Source organism: Acomys minous (assembly GCF_964271855.1).
Source record: "Acomys minous genome assembly, chromosome: 13".
Taxonomy (NCBI): domain Eukaryota; kingdom Metazoa; phylum Chordata; class Mammalia; order Rodentia; family Muridae; genus Acomys; species Acomys minous.
The window spans coordinates 103416291-103437493 of NC_140495.1; the positions used below are offsets into that span (position 1 = coordinate 103416291).

A 21203-nucleotide genomic window follows, 5' to 3' on the forward strand; every position below is an offset into this window, starting at 1 on the left:
AGTTCCCGGCTTATCTCCACTCCCCACGCAATAGCGACTCTAGCTGTCCCTCCCTCAGATATGGCTAGACACCTGAGAGCTTTTATCCTCAGCATCAGCTACAGGCCCAGACCCAGGGGACAAGTGACCTCGCTCAGAGCAAAGACTTGTGAATGCGCAGCTATAGGAACCCTGCAGGCGCCACTGGTCTCCGCTCTCTGAATAAGATACCCAGCGCACCTTCTCCACAGCCTAGCGATATGAGGAAGCTCCCTTTGAGGAACTTGGCTCCAGACTCTCTGGAGGCTCTGAAAGCGGTGGGCTTTACTCTGCAGTCACATGGTTTTCACTCCCTCGGCCTCTTAGAATCAGTTCTTTCCCACAATTTCCTAGCAAACTATACAACCTGCTTCCTTGTGATGGTTATAAGGCAGTAGAACCAAAACCATTCCATCAAACACCTTACAGTAATTGCATTCTTGTTATTAATTCTTAAGCATAAACTATGCAAGTCGCTAGGACCAGCAGGAGTGGAGGAGTACTAACCACTTCCGGAACTCTCTTCCATATAAGCAAGGAGAACTCTTCCCAGCTAACTGCTTAAGAGCTCTGGGATCACAAGGTCGGGGGACTCCAAGAGTCATTAATTAAGGAAAAACCACTTGACCATGGTAAGAGCAGCACGTGGACAGAAGGCATGTTTAACTTACCGTGTTCTCATCCCCTTCCCAGCTTCACCAAGAGCTCAGGGCCGGGAGCCAGCAGCCAGCTACCGGAGGGCAGGGCAGGACCTCACCGCACCAAAGCCACCTGCATTTAACAAAGAATTAAAACTCAGTAAGTGGAAGTTTACCTCCAAAAACTAGAAAAGGAGAGAAAATTCAACCAGGGCAATCATAAGGAACAGTAAATACTACATAAGAAGGAAAGGATAGGAAAACAAGAGCAAAAGTTGGCTCCCTGAAAATAACACTGACAAGCCTGTCCCCAAACTAACAAAAGAGACAAGACTAAACTCAGGAAAATCTAGAAATAAAGGACATTACTACTAAACTCATAAAGATAAAAAGAATAAGGGAACAAGGAATAATGCATATCAACAAATTAGGTGAAATTAAGAAATGCCTGTAAATATAAACTAAGACAAAGACCTAGCTCTAGAAAATATAAACAAACTTGAAACAAATATAGAGATTGAATTGGAAAAAAAACTTTCCCCAAGCAGTTTCCTGGTAAATTCTGCCAAATGTTAAAAAAATATATATATGAACATCAGTCTTTCACCAACTCGTTCAAGGAACAGATGAGACAAGGATACGTCATCCCCATCCATTCTATGACACTGTATGAAGCCAGTGACAGTCTGACACCAAAACATATAAAAAACGTTACAGAAGCCACACACACACACACACACACACACACACACACACACACACACACATCACAACAAAATACTAGCAAATTAAATGTACAAATCCATAAAAAGTATTGTTCAGCATGACCAAGTGACATTTATCCAAAATTCAAGGTTTAAAATCAAAAATATAATCAGTCATAGGAGCAGCAGCGCATGTCTCCTAACCCCAGGACTTGGAAGGCAGAGGGAGAGACCAGGAGATTTCAATGTCAAGGGCAGTCCCGGGCAGAGAACCGGAAACTCGTCCCTATTAGCAAAGGATAGCCCAGTGCCAGAGGCCAGCAGTGCATCATCATACTACACTGATCAAAGAATGATGTGCGTTCCTGTTCCTAATTTCTATTCTTTGTTTGTTGGTTTGTTGAGACAGGGTTTCTCTGTGTAGCCTTGGCTGTCCTGAACTCGCTTTGTAGACCAGGCTGGCCTCAAACTCGCCTGCCTCTGTCTCCCGAGTGCTTGGGATTACAGGCGTGTTTGTAATTTCTATTCTTAGCCTTCCTCCTTTTGTTCCTGTTAGCTTTTTTTACTTGGAAATATCAACTTTCAACTTCTATCGTTTTAAAACACTTAACTTTAAAGATATCAATTTCCTTCTGAGTACTACATAGTCTATAAGTCTTACTGACCCTGTTAATCATTCAATCCTAGATAGTTCCATTGCTACTCACTTAACTTGAATGATTTTTAGGTTTTTTTTCAAATGTCAAACACATAAGCTTTCCTTCTCTGTGATTGCATTATTATTTCCTACTTAACTCTTTTAGTCAAAGAACATGATCTGAATTTGAGTTTACTTTATGAGCAAATATAATAACAAGCTTTGTATATGAACACGTGACTGAACCTGATGTGCCACTAAAACCTTCAATATTATTTTAAGTGTGTGAATGTGACCTACTAATTACTAAAAAAGGAATACTACAAGAGCTCACGTGATTGCATGTTTATCAATTTTTCCTTCTAAGACAGCCAATTCTCCTCTGTGAAGTGTAGTTATTACAAATGTGTGTGAGCATTCTCTATATTCTGAGGCTTAATTACTAGAGTCAGCAATATACCATCTAACAATATCTCAGTCAGTGACAGACCACAGCAGTCCCATCAGATTATAATGGAGCTGAGCCAGGAGAGAATTGCTTGAGCCTAGGATTTCAAGGTCAGCCTGAGAAACACAGTAAAAAATAAATTATGAAAGAACTGAAAAACTCCTGTTTCCCAGTGGTACAGCAGCCACTGTAACCCCACAGCACACCGACTTCCTCGTAAGTCACAATGCTGGTATAAACAAACCCACTGTACTGCCAGTAACACGGAACTACAGCACAAACAATTGTGTAGAGTATATAATACTTCACAATGACTATAGACCATGTTTACTGTAACTTTGCCATCTTTTTGATGAATAGTGTTTCTACTTGAGAAAAAAAAGAGTTTACTTTCAAGCAGCCTCAAAGTTGCCTTTCAGGAGGTATTCCTGAAGAAGAAACTATTACCACAGGGGATGACATCTCCACGCATGTCATCTGCCTTGAAGTCCTTCCAATGGAACAAGACGGAGAACAGTAGTTCTCAACCTGTGGGTCATGACCACTTTGAGGGTCACATATCAGATATCCTGATACATACACACACACATATATATAAATTCTTAACAGTAGCAAAATTAGCTATGATGTAGCAATGAACCCAGGGGTCCCGTTCAAACTATGGCACCAGCCAAGGACAATACAGGCAGTAAACTTCAAACCCCTATCCAGATCTAGCCAATGGACAGGACATTCTCCACAGTTGAGTGGAGAGTGGGGTCTGACTTTCACACGTACTCTGGTGCCCCATATTTGACCACGTCCCCTGGATGGGGAGGCCTGGTGGCACTCAGAGGAAGGATAGCAGGCTACCAAGAAGAGACCTGATACCCTATGAGCATATACAGGGGGAGGAGATCCCCCTCAGTCACAGTCATAGAGGAGGGGAGTAAGGGGAAAATGGGAGGGAGGGAGGAATGGGAGGATACAAGGGACAAGATAACCATTGAGATGTAATATGAATAAATTAATAAAATAAAATTTAAAAAAAACCCACCACCAACAACAACAAAAAAGCAGCAATGAAATAATTTTCTGGCTGGGGGTCACCACAACATGAAGAACCATATTAAAGGGTCACCGCATTAGGAAGGTTGAGAGCCGCTGTAGAGTTGAAGACAGTACCACAGAAGACCATGACTGTGAAAGGCTTAGGCTAAGCAAATGTCTCTTTGCTTGGTTTGTTTTAACAACTTTCTTTTTCTCAAAAGAGCCAAGGGTGTTCGAGTGGGAGATGAAAGTACAATTACTACTGAAGAAGGAAACACTTTGGGAAAGGGAGTACATCAGGGTGCATGCGCACACACCACCGCCCTCGCTGGGACAAGAAACACTCAGCATCCTCCAGCCACCAGAACAAAAGCAAGCAGCTTCTGACCAAGTGGCCCTGTGCACGTGACACTCCTGCCATTGGGCAGCAGAGCGCCTCCTGAAGCTCACAAGGAAAACACGGAAATCTGACGCTAAGCAAGGAAGGGCTAGTTGGTTCTAGTTAATAGCTTGGATGTAAAATGGCCCCTACTGGCTTACAGGTTCCAATTCTTGGTCCCCAGCTGGTAGCATTTGGAGGAAAGGCAGAGCTTTTAGAAGGGGAGGCCTCACTGTGATAAGTGGAACTCTAAGGAAGGGGTCAGCCTTAATAGTTACAACCTAGCTCCACTTCCTGTCCTCCTGTTTCCTGGCTGGCTCAGATGCGAGGACTCCCAGGAGCACGCTCCGGTCACCGTGAAGCTGCCTACGCCTTGCCTTCCCCATACGATGGCCGAAGCTCTGCTTTGCTTTCTGTTACGGCACTAAAACGCAAAAGCTACTTGGGGAAGGAAAGGCTTCCATTGGCTTACACTTTCAGGTTATGGTCCATCACTGAGGGAGGTTAGGGAGGGAGCCCAAGCAGTACCGGAGGCAGAACCCACAAAGAAATAAATGCTACTCACTGGCTTGCTCCAAGGCTCACATTCAGATACTTCCTTATACAATCCAGGCCTGCCCGCCCCGGGATGGGCACCACGCACATTTGGCTGCATCCTTCTACCGCAATTAGCAATGGAGAAAATACCCCACAGGTAAGCCCATAGGCCAATCTGATGGAAGACATTCTTCAGTCAAGAATCCCTCTTCCCAGGTGTTGACAACCAAGGTTTTAGCCATCACAGTCTGGATGCCTTCAAACTATGAGCCAAAATAATTCTCCCAACCACTAAGTGACTTTGTCAAGGTATTTTTATCACAGCAACTGCAGTGATCAGTGTTGTCTGTCAACCTGACAAAATCTAGAACCATCTAGGAGACGAACCTCCAGGCACATGTATGGGAGACTCTCTTGAGAAGGATAGCCTTGACCATGTTCGTCTGGGATTACTTTGACTATGCTAATTGAGGTGGGAAGACACACCCTAAAAATGGGCAGCAGCATTCTTTGGGCTTTGGTCCTGGGCAGCACAAAAGAGGAGAAGGCTGGCTGAGAATCGTGGTGTTCCTCATCCTCAGCTTCCTGACTGCAGGGACAAAGCCTCAGGCTCCCGCCACCATGACTAGCACATTCCCCACCATGACAGACTGTTCTCTTGAACTGTGAGCCAAAACATGTCCTTTCTTCTTTAAGTTTCTTTTGCCAAGTATTTCCATGTGTATGTATGCACAGCACTTATGTGCCTTATGCCCACGGAGGCCAGAAGAGGGTAGCAGGTTCCCTAGGATGGGAGTTCCAGGCAGCTGTGAGCTGCCATGTGCGTGCTGGGACTCCAGCTCTGATTCTCTACAAGTGCAGCCAGGTCTCTTACCACTGAGCTATCTCTCCAGCCCTATTGTTGGATGACTTTATCATGGCAATAGGAAACGTAACTACAACAGCACTACAAAACAACTGACAGAGCTCCTCACCAGAAAAGAGTCTTGAGAGGAGCTGTTGAAGGAGATTTACGAATAAGACCCCAGCACAGGAATGTGCTTGTGACAAAAGGAATCAAGCAAATGTTCACAGTGAACCTCAGAGACCCTCAGTGAAGCTGGCCATCACGTGCCACGGAGCTGTACGTCTCCACTCCCTTCCTTCTGGGTGCTGTTGTGGAAAGAAGGCCCCAGGCCGAGTGGAGGTGGGGCTGGGGAGGACGCTGAGAAGAGTCCTACCCAATGCACACTTCCAGCTCAGACATGCAGGCCAGACCCTCCTGACAGGCAACACAGCAAGCAGGGAGTCAGAGGAGCAGGCACATCTTGAGGGAGTCACATAGTGTAAGGAGAGGAGCCAAGTTCATAGACAGCGTGGACGCAAGGTTAGATGGAAACCTCCACCTTCATAAGGTGCAAAGGCAAATGTGGCCTCCGTTTAGTAAAGCAGAACTATGTAGAAGACAAGGTGTGGTGGTGGAAAGTTCTTTTAAAACTCAGTGATGCTATTGTAAACATGTTTGTATTTTAACCCCAGATGTGGGACATGGGCCTGATTCAGACTGTCTAACAGCAGCAAACTATTTGCCTCGTGCGAGTTCTGAGAGAAGTTCTTTACCAGCTGTAGAGAGTTTATTTCTGAGGACTCTGGAGAGGAAATAAATACCAGAGCCCAGAGAGAAATGGGGGTGGGGGGTGTGGTAAGAGGCTCTTCGAGAAAGAAGAAGTAGTACTGTTCCTGCCTGCTGCTGCTCCTGGTTGCTGTTGATGCAGTTTGACAAAAAGAAGTCAGAGATATACTGAAACAAAGATTGGACTTTCCCCAAGGAACCTAACGACCCTAACCAGCAGGAAGTAGCTAAAGATAACTATGTCCCCTCTCCCCACTAACCTTTCTCTCCTACCTGCTCTTAAGGTGTTGGAAGGGATTGGGGTGGAGAAAGGAAAAAGACCCATAAGAAACCCAATTAAAACAGAATAAAAAGTAGCACCTGACAAGGTGCTCTTGACATGTGAACAGAACTAGGCATCTAGTCTTCTGAAGGACAAACTTGGCAAGAGCAAGGTCAGAGGCTCCGCCCAGCTTGGATGGAGCACAGACCAAGCTATAGGGACACATGGGCAGCAAGCTGTAGAGGGAGGCTGCGAGCCAACACCAGAGATATAGAAAGTAAGGCCAAGGCACGAGCCAGTTGGGCTTTGCTGTGAAAGATCAAAGGAGGCCGAGCAGTTCGATGTCAGAGCAATAGTACCATGCTGAAATCTGGGACTATGGAACTATTATAGTCTAGGTAGCACATTCACTCCCCAAATTCTCCTGGCCTACAGGTATACTTCACTGCAAAGGCTCACTAGCATGCCATAAACTGTGCAGTAGGAGCTTCACTAGAAGTGGGCAATCATAATTATTGTAGGAATGTAAACCTCAGGAGCAAATCAAGCTACTCCACCACAGACCACGGTTTACACTGTCAGTAGGAGACTCCAAGGCAAGTCATCTGGGGGAAGAGAAAAGCCCAAGAGAATCAGTTTTCAAAACCAGTTCACCAGATAAAAACCCAGCAAAGTCAGGGAGCTGCACATTATAAAACAGTGAGCTATAACCTAGGAGAGCTCAAATGCAAAGACCTGGCAATACCAAACACTGGCAAAAATGTAGGGACTCTCATCAGCATGTGGGTCCAGGGGGAAAGAGAGACAGAGTAATGGAACCTCTCACAAAAACAGCTGGATAGTTCCCTACAAACTAAACACACTCTGACCATAGCACCCCACCGTTATGCTACCTGGAACATCCCCCAAATGAGATGGAAACCTACAGTCACACAAAGACCTATCCACAAACGTTAAGGCTGGCTGGGTTTAGTCCCTCAAAAACTCAAGCAACCAAGATAACTTAATAGGTGAATGGGAAAACAAGAGGGTACATTCATAGAGTCTTATTCTGCAATAAAAAGGCATGAGCTGACAAACCATGAAGATATTGATGATTCATAAACACATGTGTACCACAGTGAAAGAAGCCAGTTTGGGAAAGTGACATTTTGTGTGACTCCAGCAGTCTAACACGCTGGAACAGGCACAGCAAGCTGAAGAACAGATGAGTAGCTATGAGTGACCGTGGAGGCAAGGGAGAAGGTAGAGCATAAGAAATGTTTAGGGCAGTCAAACTGCCCTGTTTGATACTGTAATGACAGCTATAAAGATACAATGCAATTAACAAAAAAATGTATAGAACTTTACAGCAGTAAATGTAAACCCAATTGCATGGAATGGTTACAGGAATAATCTAGAACACTGGAGAATCCCAAGACAGGGTGTGGGATTTTACAATACAGGCTTAGCTACCAGAAAAATAGTAAAACTTCTCACCACACAGGTGGATATGACCAGTCTGTTAGGCGGAGGGTGAAAGAAAATGCACACAAGTGGGGAGCGTGAGTTAACAGTGCCTACACTTTGTACATATCTACTGGGCTGGACAGTACAGAGCAGTGGACAGTGGGAACCAGGTGCTTCACTGCTGCCTGCAGGGTTCACCGACAAGCAAGGGAAGGAGGCTGTCCTGATCCACTGGAAAGGGCAAGAGCTAGAGGCCGCTAGACACACATACACTCATACTGGCTTCGTCTGCTATTTGCTGATAAAAAGAAACAAGGATTCCTTAGAGATGCGGATGATCCAAGAACGGGGGCAAGGAATAAACAAAGTGAGTCTAGAACATAAAGCCTAGCAAGGAAAAAGTCCTCGGCAACACACACATACACACACACACACCACTCACACATACACACACTCACACACATACACACACTCACACACACACACACTCATATTCTTCATACACACTCACACTGATGTGTGCATAGCAGAAAGATACAGAAGTTAAGGGAAAGAACTCCCAAAGTCTAAAGTTGGGATAATTTAAAAAAAATAAAATAATAAAACAACTATAGGCCAAAGTATAATATAAATGACTTCATACCAACAAATAGGAGAGAACAGACAAATCCCGAACAGTAGTTACAAATCATGCATAAAGGTCCTCTGTACTCAATGAAGTGAAGCACACCTCTCTGTGAGTGTTCTCTTTTTCCCAAATATTATGGCACAAAAAGAGAGAAACAGTCACTGTGCTGGAGAACCTGGAAACACATTGCCACACGGGTCCACGTCCACAACTCAGTGCGAAGTTGGGCTGACTGTGTGCTTCCTTAGATGTGAAAAATGGTGTTCCAATGTGGTTTTCTTTCCCAACACCCAGGACCCTGGGTCACTTACAATTGACCCCAGGAGGCATCAGTGAAGAACATTGAAGAACAGTGAAGGGCATCAAAATTAGGAGAATGGGGGCTGGAGAGAGGACTCAACACTTAAGAGCACTGCTGCTCTTCCAGAGGACCTACGCTCAGTTCCCACAAGCCATGTGGTGACTCACCATAGTCCCAGGGACCCAACTTACGGCCTCTGCAGGCCTTGCGCTCACGTAGTGCATAGATATATATGTAGGCAAAACACCCATACAAATAAGTGTGTATGTGTGTGTGTGTGTGTGTGTGTGTGTGTGTGTGTGTGTGTGTGTGTGTGTGCTTCAAGAACAACAAAGAAGAGAGTGTGAGAAGCCATTGCCTCCAGGAAGGGCCTGAGGAGAGGGGATTACTGTAATGTGTCCCCTGACTGGGATCTTAGGAGAATAAAGGACAAGAAAACTGAAGGAACTCTGAAGGACAGATCTTAGTGGCGGTGCCTCTGTCATGGTGGTGTCCAGGACAAGTGTGCCTTGCCAATGTCAAATGACCAGCTGGGTGAGGGATATATAGAGAGTCTCTATATAGTCTTCACAATTGGTCTAGAAACCTAAAACTCTAAAGTAACACATTTTTTAAGAAGCATTAAAGAAAAAGTCTCAGGTCAATGCCTACTCCTGGAGGGAAAGTGCAACTTTTCCACAACAGTATTTAATCCTGAAAACCTGTCACGGATGACAGGGCAAAGGTGTGTCCAAGTGGGAGGCCAAGTGGCAGAACAGCTCGGAGCTGTTTCTAGGGCACTGTGTTACTTGGAGTATATTTAAGCAGCAGTATTTTCCCTGCTGTAAGTATGGGGTATGCTTGATCCTAAAAGAAGCAAAGCATACAGTCGCTGACTCAAAAATAGTCTTTAATTCCTATGTTGAATATTCAGCTTAGGATGCTAAATAATCAAGGGGGCGGGGCTATCAATTTCAGACACATGAAAACTCTTGCCATCCTGTACACTGCTGTATTCCTTACACCAACAGCTCAGTGGATTGGGGACTACTCTTTCCTTTTCACAGATTTGGAAACTAAGGCCCAAAAAAGGCTAAGTAGTGTGCACAAAAGTTTCCTATCCAACAAGCAAGGGAGCCAGACTTTGCAATAACACTTCCAAAGACTGAGGCTCCCTCCGGGGGTTGGGGGGAAAGGTGGTTCATCCTCAGGGTCCCTCTGCCTACAGCTACGAGGCTGAAGCTGTACCCACCAGACCTGCACCACAGCCACACCCATCCAGAAGCAGAGCTCTCTAAACAATGAACAGTTCCGAGTGTGAAGGCCCCCACAGGGACACAGGGTTCTTCCTACCAGAGAAAGATCAGGCGGCGTCTTGAGTCTGTCTTGAAACAGGGCCAGGGCCTAAAAGCTTCCAGAGCCACATGAGTCACAGCCATCAATATGCATTAGCTCCTGGACAGTGCTCCTCGGGGGTGTTTCTGAGCCAGGAAGAGATTAACCCTTTCTGCTACCAAACTCTCCTGTCCGCATGCTACACTGGCTGGCTTTTCTTGCTCTAGTTAAATGAGACACTGACTCCTTTCATTATGTATATTAAGGTAAGCTATGCTTTACACATGACCCCTTCACTATATTTCCTGAACATGTGAGGTTCCGAAACCGCTTACCAAAGTCCTGTAATGTCCAAACCTTGGGTGCTGTCCTCCCTGGCTTCTTGGTTAACACTGTATCCCAAATACATCGCCCAAGCAACTTAATCTGGACAAGACTTTTAAAAGCCATCAGATCCCTGGGCACCCCTCCACCCATATCTCCCCCAACCAGATAGCCCATGAGCTTCAGGACACTCAGGGTGACCTGACCATGACTCATTTCCTTGGTGAGGCTTCTGCAAGCCACCCTGCCACACACACACACAGCGCCCACACCGTGACCCTAATATGCTCCCCCTCCCCAGGACCAGTCTAAAACTCTTTGCAAACATCAGGCCTTTAAAGAGTGCTGCTCATGGAGCCTGCAGGAGGAAGAATGGAGACTGAGCAGGGCCAGGCTTCTCTGAGCCAGGCTCCCCTTCTCCGTCCTGTCATTTCCAGTAAGCAAGGCTTTGAAGTCAGAGAAGCCTGAGGCAAATCATGACCTGGTGAGTTGGGCCCCGAGGAAGATGCTCATCTCAGTCATTCTAAGTCTTAGTGTCCATCTCACCTGTGAGCAGCCCAAGGATGCAGGAGCAGGGGTAGGGTGGGGCTGGGATGCAGATGGTGCTCTGGGCCTAAGCCGATGGATCAGCAGAGGCTTCTGACATTTCCTCGCCTATGCCCTCGCCCCCTCCCCCTCACAGGAGCCTAACAGCACACAGGCAGCGCACAGGCCTTTCGCCTTCTTCAGAACCTCCACCGCACTTGGATTTCATGATCCTAATGACACAGCCTATACTTGGCAGCCGCCCTCTGGGGCAAATCTGATTACACCTGCCATGGATCATGTGTCTGCCGGAGCCTCTCAAAACATGGACAGAAAACAAGATGCGGACTCCCAGCCCTCACATCCACTGGATCTGGACCTGGATTTGTGAAATTCAGGAGAGGGGCTGGAGCAACGGCTTGGGTAGTAAAAGCACTGACTGCTCTACCAAAGGACTCAACTTTGATTCCCAGCAACAGCCCAGCAGCTGACAACCATCTGTAACTCCAGTTCCAGGGGACCCAACACCCTCTTCTACCCTCCACATGTGGTGCATGTGCACATGTGGTGCATGGACAGACAGACAAAATACTCATACATATAAGTTAAACTTGGCAGGGTCTCGTACATGTTAGAGTTTGAGACACTCTGGCCTCTGAAGACAAAAACACATTGCTTTCCGGGCTTCTATCAGATTTGGTGGCCTGCTCTTCAGATGGGTGTCCACTCCTTCCTTCCTTCCTTCCTTCTTTCCTTCCTTCCTTCCTTCTTTCCCCCTTCCTTCCTTCTTTCCTTCCTTCCTTCCTTCCTTCCTTCCTTCCTTCCTTCTTTCCCCCTTCCTTCCTTCCTTCCTTCCTTCCTTCCTTCTTTCCCCCTTCCTTCCTTCTTTCCTTCCTTCCTTCCTTCTTTCCCCCTTCCTTCCTTCCTTCCTTCCTTCCTTCCTTCCTTCCTTCTTTCCCCCTTCCTTCCTTCTTTCCTTCCTTCCTTCCTTCTTTCCCCCTTCCTTCCTTCCTTCCTTCCTTCCTTCTTTCCTTCCTTCTTTCCCCCTTCCTTCCTTCCTTCCTTCCTTCCTTCTTTCCCCCTTCCTTCCTTCCTTCCTTCCTTCCTTCCTTCCTTCCTTCTTTCCCCCTTCCTTCCTTCCTTCCTTCCTTCCTTCTTTCCTTCCTTCTTCCCTCCCGCCTTCACTCCTGTATTTTTCTTTCCTCCATTCATCCTCCTCCTTTCTTCCTCCATCTTTCCCTCCCCACCTTCTTACAGCAAGGAATGGGCACATTCCGATACCAAAGCGAGCAGGAGTGAGCCTCAAGGTAGCGCCGCAGCTTCAGAGACAATAAGACGAGCTACCCTAGCCTCCCGGCCGTAAGAGCCTCCAGCCATCGATTAGCAGCCCCTTCAGTGAATCCTAAGCGGCCTCCTCAGACCCCTCAGAATCTGTGCCCGCTGGACCAGTCTTTGCTGATGAAGCCAAGCCCCATCCTCATTCTGCAGCAGGTACAGGCTCCGTGGAGGGACAGAAGGAAATATAGAGAGGGGTAATTAGGAAGAGAGAGGAACAGGAAGTGTTGGTGAAGAAGCGGGGAGACCAGAGAGGCAGGGCAAGCAAAGCCTGCACTGTCAATAGAGTGACTATGTTCGAGACCCCACGCTAGAGATCAGCGGCTTGAAGACAGTGGCAGGGCAGGTGGAGTCTCCAATAACTCTCCCAGGTGCTGAGATTATGGGGTCGTCCCTGCAGTTCTGAGAAGAAGTGATATGAGCCCTCAGATTGTCTGCCTTACCAGCCTAGATTTCTATCTCCATAGCTTTTCTGCTCCAGGAAAAGGAAAGACTTTTAAAGTCCGTTGCACCTGGTGTTCCCGCAGCCGTGGGGGAGGTGGACTCTAAATATCAAGACCGTGTGGCGACTCAGTGCCTGCATGCTGGTAGTCTGCAATACACACAAGTCGGGGTCCTTTCCAACACCAAATTTCAAAGTGACCCCAACGTGCACTGGGCATGCTCTATGCTGTCACTCTCAGGTGGATTTGGTTAGTGACACTGTGGCCAACTCAACATCTTTCTTCTGCCTCCTAGGCTAATAGCAAAGGTCAGTAAAGTATGGCATACACACACTGTTTTTGTGTGGCCCATAATTAAAAATGGTTTCTAGGTTTTTGAAAGGCTGAAGGGGGAAAATAGGTGAGCCTACATGTGACCATGCAAAAACATATGCAGAACACTAGACCTTGGAAGTCCCAGGTACCTGACGTCTCCAGGAGAGGTCTACTGTGGCAACACTTTCCCTATAGACTAGTACTAGAAAATCCCAGAAATGCCTTAAAAAGTGAAGATAGGTAGAAGTGGGCTGTCAGTTATAAAAAAAAAAAAAAAAAATCTCAAAAAAACAAAGCAAACAAACAAACAAACACCAGCCATTAACTGCTGGTCCCTAAGGAACAGCTAGAGGCCCTTGTGTCCATGCCCACTGACGATGGTCCAGACAAGTGAGGCCCCGAAAGAGTCCAGTCTCTTAGCTGGTAAGGAGTGTTGACTATGTCCCACCTTCCAAGTCACCCACCATACCCAAGAGTTCAGTCTGTGTCCTGCAGCGACCCGACAGGAAGCCCTCTACTCATAAGGATAAAGCCCTGAGCTTGAGGGCGTTTCCAGGCTAAGTATAAACAGCAACATTACAAGGACCACAGGAAGGAGCCATGCTTTCAGGAAGCAGCCGAAGATCACCACGCCCCGTGCCCACGCCATACAAAGCAGCAGCCGAGTGCTCATAAGGATGACCTGCCACAGAGCTCTCCTTACACCCAGTGAAGTGGCTCTCGGGACTCAAACAGGTCTCCAAAGCAAAAAGATCCAGGCACCGACAGCTCAGCAGAGGTTAACTAGAGACCAGGTTCCAGAAACCAAAGAAGTTAGCGTTTGGTTATCTTCAAACCCAATTGCTGTAATGTATTCAGCAGACGGAGGCCCTCCGTGCTGTACACCTGCACTATATCACACCGCTTTGTAGGTCATTTGCCTCACAAAATTGATTTAGGAGAGATTATTCAATTCCATTTTACATTTCATGTTTTGGAACCGTGCCAGCAGCAACTGCGGCTCTTGCAGAGGTCAGGAAGCCATGGACGAGGCGATCCCTTACGGTTGTAAATGGAACTCCATATTCCTCTTATGAATTTCCTGTCAATCTTCAAATTACCTCAAATACGATTGCCCTTCACTTAGACAGTGTTTTATGTCTCCGTGCCCTGCCTGCCTCTTTCCCCTTATCCCATTACCTCTCCATGGTACCCAGCACTCTCTCAGCTCTCCTTGAGGCGTCTGTCTTGGAGACAGCGACAGGGGTGGGGCACTTCCGGCAGCCTCTCGTCTGCAGTCAGATCCTCGATCACACTAAACAAAAGCTCATGTATCTTGCACTTTTAAAAATGTCTGCTTCAAGGGGAGGGGCGGCAAGATGACTCAGCAATAAAAAGCACATGCCACTAAGCCTGGCAATCTTGAGTTCAGTCCTCTTGAGCCCACACGATAGGCAGAGAGAAATTATTTCCACAAGTTGTCCTCCAATCACACAGCAAATACGGGTCCAGTGGGCATAAATTCCAAGTGGCATGAGGAGACCTCTTAGTACTTGGGTTAAATATCATATGTGCCATAATGTGGACACACATTGTATGTGGGGACACACACACACACACACACACACACAAACACACGCGCTCTTTCCGAGACTCACAGAAACAGATGCAGAAAAGACAGACAGATAAAAAGAGAACTGTATGAGGAAAAGAATGAGACCAGTGTGAGGAGGATGGAGATGAGAAAAGGCCATGGCAGGTTAAATAAGCGCCAAGTAAAAAAAAACAAAAAACAAAAAACAAAAAAACCCATAGATTAAAATCATTAAGATACCCATTATTATGTATGCTGGCTCCAAAAAATTAAGCAGCACCCATTTCCTCACTGTGTGTGGCGTATTCACACTGCCAGGTAAGCTTATCAAGTGAGCGTGTAGAGGCCAGGGGTCAAGGTTGAGATGGCTTCCTTGATTGCTTCTCCGCCTTATTTTCTGAAGCATGCTTTCTCGCCTAACCTGAAGGTCAGTGCTTGTGTTAGACTGGTTGGTGAGCTAGCCGCAGGGAGCCTCCTGCCTCCTCCTCCCCACAGTGCATGCTGCTACTCCTGGCTCTCATGTGGGTGTGTGTGCACAGCAATCACTTTACCTAGTAAGCCACTTGCCCGGCCCACCTTACTCTTCTCCGGCAGAAAACTATGGGCTACAGTCCCACTCAGTATGACCATCAGCACTGTCACCAGCTGCCCTCCTCCAAGTCAGACTTGTTTCACCCCAGAACAAGCCTGCCCTTCCCCGGGCCACAGAAACTCCACACTTCCAAAGCCGGTGCCTCCCAAGCCTGATATAGGCTGGGTCCCTGAACTCCCTGTCCATCCACCAAGTGTAAATCAGCTCTAAGCTTCCAACCACACCTACCCCTCTGCCAACATCGAGCCCGCGGCGGTTCTCACTGCTGCCTCCAATCGGACATGTCCAAACTGCAGTCCTGGGCCTCCCGCCAGGCATCCTACAGCTGTGCATATCCAGGGTTTTTATTTGTTTGTGTGTCTGGTGTTTTGTTCCGTTTTGAGAGTTGTGGGTTTTGTATCAACACTTTATTTGGTGATCTCTGTACATCTCACTTACACACTTCTTTCTTATTTTTTATTCTTCTTTCCTACATTATATCCCCAGGGCACTCTATTTTGAGTTCAGGCCTTTTTACTGAGCACCAGGCATGCTCAGTGTCACAAATGTGCTTCTCTGTTTACTTATCAGTCCATCCACGGAAGAACATCTAGCCAGGCCTTTCCCAGTTTCAGGCTACTTGAATAAACATACATACTGGAGATAATGGTTTTGTTTTGGTTTAGTTTGGTTTTTGTTTGTTTTTTCTAGATGTATTTCTCTGTGTAGCCTTGGCTGCCCTGGACTCACTTGGTAGACCAGGCTGGCCTCGAACTCTCAGCGATCCACCTGCCTCTGCCTCCCAAGTGCTGGGATTAAAGGCGTGCGCCACCACGCCCGGCTACTGTAGATAATGTTGAAGAGGTTTTCAATAAACATAACTTTCATCTTTCTGGGATAAATACCTAGAGTTACACAGTTAGTTTGTATGGTAAATGCTATTTAGGGTCTTAAGCAACCACTAAATTGTTTTCCAGAGAGCTGTGCCATGCTACATACCCAACAGCAACGTATGAGGGACCGGCTTCTCCCATGTGCTGTCATTTGCTAGTGAAGCATTGCTTTTAGATCTTATTCATTCTGTGAAGTGTGTGGTAGGTGTGTCTTTGCAGCTCCTAAAAACTCAATTATATGGAAGCTGTTCTCTTTGCTGTGCCATCTGTATATCCCGTTTGATAAAATGTCTCAAGTCTTGTACTCTATTTCTATTAAATCCTTAATTTTGCTACTGATGAATTTTGAGAACTCTTTATATACTATAGGACCACTCTTTTCTCAGTTATATGATTTTTAAATATTTTCTCTGCATAAAATTATCTTTCCATCCTTTTAACATAGGCTTATTAATTCTGATGAAGTTCAATTAATTTTTCTCCTAGAGATAAAGTTTGATGTCAATTGTAAAATTCCCTCATTTTTTTCCTTGAAGTTTAAACTTTTGTAATTTTAGATTGAGTCTGACATCCATTTTGACCTAACTCTATAATGCACTAAGAAACAGACTGAGGGACAAAATTTAACCTGTGAAAAAATTGTTCTAACAACATTTGTTGGTATGGTCATCTTGCCTCTGTTTACTTGCTTTTGGACTTGAAAAACTTATTTCTCAAAAAGTTTTTCTTAGCCGGGAGTGATGGCGCACGCCTTTAATCCCAGCACTCGGGAAGCAGAGGCAGGCAGATTGCTGTGAGGTTGAGGCCAGCCTGGTCTACAAAGTGAGTTCAGGATAGCCAAGGCTACACAGAAAAACCCTGTCGCGGAAAAAAAAAAAGTTTTTCTTATTCAGAAAAACTCCTGCACCACAGATGTGTATGTCTATCTTTTGAACAGTATCACATAATTTTCACCACACAGCTGTAAAGTAAGACTTGGCTGGTGCAGGCCTTCAGTCCTAGGACTTGGGGAGCAGAGGGAGGTGGGTCTCTTGTGCATTCCAGACCATTTGTGAATACATAGACTCCATGAACATTGTATGCCTCTTCATTTATTTAGTTCTACTCCAGTTTTATTTATCAGCATTTTAAGGTTTTCAGCATCAAAGTCCTATGCTTTTCTGGTAGATCTGTAGTTCAGTGTGTCCTCATTTTTCAGTGATTTTAAATTTTGGTGTTACAGATGTTGATAAAAGTTGATGGATGGCCAATTATAGTAGGTTTTGTTGTAGATCTCATGGACTTCCTACACAATCATGTATCTGCAGACAACCACGCATTGCCTACGTTGGCATGTGACCTGGCATGGGTGTGATGATTGATTAGGGACATCTTTAAATAGACCCCTCACTTGCACCAACTCCAAAGCAAGACTATCAGCACAGCAGCATCCAAGGCCTAGTAACAGAGACTGCCCCCACTTTGCTGTATCCCACCTATCTGATATACCCACCATATTTAAAAAGTGTCTTTACAACATTATTTTCTCTGTTACTATACTGAATTCATGGAATTGTTTCCACGTTGGAAGATGGAATATGGAGTAAACTAAATTGTTTTATCAAGCCATGATCACTCATACACGGCTCAAAGATAAACTTCTTGTCCCCTTTGAGGTTAGAGCTGTGTTTGTTTGTTTAACAGTAGCCTCAATAGAGGACCCCAGAATGAGTTTTTCACTAAAGGAGTCAACTGCACCAGAGCTAGGTACCAGCACAGGCTCCATGCCCAACCATCCTGGGCTGCTACCTTGGGTAGATGTTGTGTGTTATTTCAGGGGTCCTGGACCAATCATGGCTTTCGTGACAGTCTGTTTATTCCATGCTGATTTTTGCATCCTATTTGTTAGGTGCCTGTGTTGGTTTGCTTTAAAAGCACTTGGCTTGAAGTGTCAGTGTTGTCTGTTGGCTTTGAAAGCATTTTGGTGTGTGGTCTTTTACTTTGTTAATCTGCTAACATTCTGTCCTTTTCTCTGGCCTCTCACCCAATATCTTAATGCAAGGGAAGGATTGTGTGGATAAAAATGGGTACTCCAATTCTAGCTGATTTTCTGTTTGGTGTGTCTATTCAGCTTGCAAGGAGTGGTCTGAATGATGGTGCCCTCCATTGGCTCACTTGGTCCCCAGCTGGTGCCACTGTCTGGGGAGGTTTAGGAAGTGCATCTGTGATGGAGGAAGTATGGCATGGAGGTCAGCTTCGAGGATTTAAAGACCCACACCACTTCTAGCTTCCTCTCTGCTTCACACTCTCAACTTCCTGCTGCTGCCGCCATGCCTGCCACGAGCTGCCGTGCTTCTCCAATGTGCTGGAAGCCCAAATAAACCCTTCCTTCTCTAAGCTGCTTCTGGCCGTGGTGTTTTATCATAGAGTCAGAAAGTAACTAAAGTAGGAGAACTTGGCTTTAGAACTTGGTTCACTCACAGGGAACATTATGTAAAATCTCTAAATTTTTGTTGTTGTTTGTGTGCTTAATTAGACATCATAGACAATAGATTTTCTTGTTTCTTTTTGTTTTTGAGACAGGGTTTCTCTATGTGAACCCTGGTTGTTCTGGAACTTTGTAGACCTGACTAGTCTCAAACTCACAGAGATCTGCCTGCCTCTACCTCCCAGTGCTGGCATTAAAAGCATGTGCCACCTCACCTGGCTAGATTGTTTTGTTTTGTTTTGTTTTCTGGTTTGTTTGTGTTTTGTTTTGTTTTGTTTTGTTTTGTTTTGTTTTGAGACAGGGTTTCTCTGTGTAGCCTTGGCTGCCCTGGACTCACTTTTGTACCAGGCTGGCCTCGAACTCACAGCAATCCACCAGCCTCTGCCTCCTGAGTGCTGGGATTAAAGGCGTGTGCCACCACACCCGGCTAGAATTCTTTTTTAAACATAATGAGCACCCTATCTAAATGAAAATTTAAAACATTGGAAGACAACAAACAATAAATTTGGCCACTAAATTGAAACATTCCCTCCAGAAAGGAGGGGGGAGGTTCATAAGCCTCAAAAAGTAAACAACTCACAAATCTTAAGAAGTTCCTAAAACTAATAAGATATACAAGACCCCTCTGCGTGATTATTCTAGAAGAGGAGACTGTCCAACAAAGGAAGCTGTTTGGAAGACACTCCAACCTACTGAGCTGCCTGAATGTCATACAGAGAGCTCCATGGCTGCAGCTTTTGTTATGCTTGCGTGGGCTTCTTGGTGATGTAGTTGGCTTTGAGTTGTCCATTCGTCTGTGGGAGCCCCTCACCTGCACTCCTACAAGTAACCTCAATAAACTCACTGGCTTGACAAGTCAGACAACAGCAAAATCATTACTTTCGTCTGCCATTGGTTCCTTATCTAGTAGCTCCCCAGTAAAACTTACATAATATACAGTCTACAAAGCTACAAAAGGGAGCTGGAGAGACGGATCTGTAGTTAAGATCAATTGCTGCTCTTCCAAGGGACCTGGGTTTGAGTCCCACCACCACACGATGGCTCATAACCATGTCAGAATAGGAGAGCTGACACCCTGTTCTGACCTCAGCAGGCACCAGCCACATACAAGGTGTATATAAATACAGGCAAACAAAATGTCCATACACATAAAACGAAAATGTAGATCAAATAAAAAAATTTTAAGCTAAAGAAATAGAGTCCATGCTATATTTGAAATCCCCATTTGTAAAGGCCACTTTCCCTTGGGAAACCCATATCCACACCCATAAGTATTTGAATCTATTCATAAAATTTGGTCTATTCAATACATAAGTGAAAAATGTTATAGAAAGGTAAAAATACATGAATGATATTAATAAATTGTAAAATCAACTAAAGCTTTAGCTTTCATATAAAATCTACCCCTTTTGGAAAAGTCTGTTCTTTCCTTGTAAATTATACACTGGGAATCCAATTTTTAAAAAAGTAAAAACTATTTGATCCATGTCTATTAAAGGAAGATACACACACTATTTTAAGGGACTTTTAAACATGCAGACTCAAAATTCAGAACTGATTGCTCAGTGAGCCCCTGGAAAGCAAAAAACACCTTGGTGGTTTTATTAATTGTGAAGAAATACAGCAGCCAAGACTCCCTTCAGCCTGAAGGGAAGGGCTCTTTTGTGTACTTGTAACCAGTTTCTGTACTGCAAAACTTAAAAAGAAATAAAGCGAAAAAACACCTCAGTGATGACCAAGAAAATACAAACATAAGACTGATGGAAATGACAAAAACATTCTGCAACTGGAGCAAAACTCAATAAGGAGATAGAAACTTTGAAGAGGAGTCAAGCTAAAATGAAGAATATTAAATTTTAACAACAACAAAATCTATGAGAAAGGAGAATACAGGAAATGTGCGTCATGAAAAAAAAAATCAAACCTTTGAATTATAGGCAGATGAGGGAGAAGAATCCTAAGTCAATGGCATAGACCAGATATTCAAGATGATCTTCCCAAAACTCAGGAAAGATACCCATACAGATACAAGAGGCACAGACACCAAATAGACAAGACCAGAAAAGAGAACTGCCACAGCATATCATAATTAAAACACTAAGTATGCATAACAAAGCTGCAAAAGGAAAACACAAGTCATATATAAATGAAAACCCATTAGAATAACATCTGATTTCTCAATGGAAACATTGAAAATCTGAAGAGCCTGGAGCAACGCATGCCAAATTATAAAAGACTGCCATGCCAACCTAGACTAATATCTCAGCATAATTATTCATAATTAAAGGAGAAAGAAAAAAAGAAAAACATTTCACAATATAAACAGCCTAAAAGTTTACATCCAACAAACCATACCTAAGGAAAATACTGGAAGCGGTAGGCTGAAGAAAGGAATGAGCATAGCCAAGAGACTGTGGAAAGGAATACAAATCTATAATTACTAAATGCAGAGCACCACTGAGAACAAACACCAAAAGTCAACAGCATGACGACCGAAGTTAACACACACTCTCTCAATAGCTTCAAATATCAATGGCTTCAACCTCAGGTCTCCAATCAAAAGACACAGGCTCACTGAATGGATTAAAACCCAAAATCCGTCTGCTGTCTACAAGAAACACATTTTACCTTTAGAGAGAGGCACCACCTTAGAGTAAAGGGATGGACAAAAGTACTTCTACCAAATGGGACCAGGAAGCAAGCAGTTGTCATTATCCTAAAATCTTACAAAACAGAGTCCATTCTAAAACCAGTCAGAAGACATATAAAGGGACACTTCATCCTAACGAAGGGTAGCGTTA

At 44.9% G+C, this 21203-nt stretch overlaps 1 protein-coding gene across 14 annotated transcripts in view; it reads right to left on the bottom strand.

The window, feature by feature from the left end:
• PCBP3 (poly(rC) binding protein 3) overlaps positions 1–21203 on the bottom strand; it is a 256103-nt gene that overhangs the window by 120663 nt on the left and 114237 nt on the right. For all 14 annotated transcript variants that reach the window (XM_084752136.1, XM_084752137.1, XM_084752133.1 and 11 more), the window contains one exon: positions 690–789. The gene's annotated coding sequence lies outside the window, so the exon portion shown is untranslated. The remainder of the gene's footprint in view (positions 1–689; positions 790–21203) is intronic.